Genomic DNA, 415 nt, shown 5'->3' with positions numbered 1-415 from the left:
TTACCATTGACAAAATCAAGACCAATCCATTTTAGATTTTTGCATTCTTGGTTAACTTGAACCTCATTACTAAAAGCTCTTAAATTTGCAATAAAATATGTGGAGTTTGAGGCAGCATTAATTGCCAGTGTTGTCAGGAATAATACGAGATCTCACGGGGCACCTGGGTGGCTCAGTGGGTTAAGCCTCTGACTTCAGCTCAGGTCATGGTCTCAGGGTCCTGGGATCAAGCCCCCCATCTGGCTCTCTGCTTGGCGGGGAGCCTACTTCCTCCTCTCTCTCTGCCTGCCTCTCTGCCTACTTGGGTTCTCTCTCTCTGTGTCAACTAAATAAATAAATAAAATCTTAGGAGAAAGAAGAAGAAGAAGAAGAAGAAGGAGGAGGAGGAGGAGGAGGAGAAGGAGAAAGAAGAAGA

Source organism: Mustela nigripes, chromosome 2 (assembly GCF_022355385.1).
Source record: "Mustela nigripes isolate SB6536 chromosome 2, MUSNIG.SB6536, whole genome shotgun sequence".
Taxonomy (NCBI): Eukaryota; Metazoa; Chordata; class Mammalia; order Carnivora; family Mustelidae; genus Mustela; species Mustela nigripes.
Note: the sequence above shows the minus strand (reverse complement) of the source record.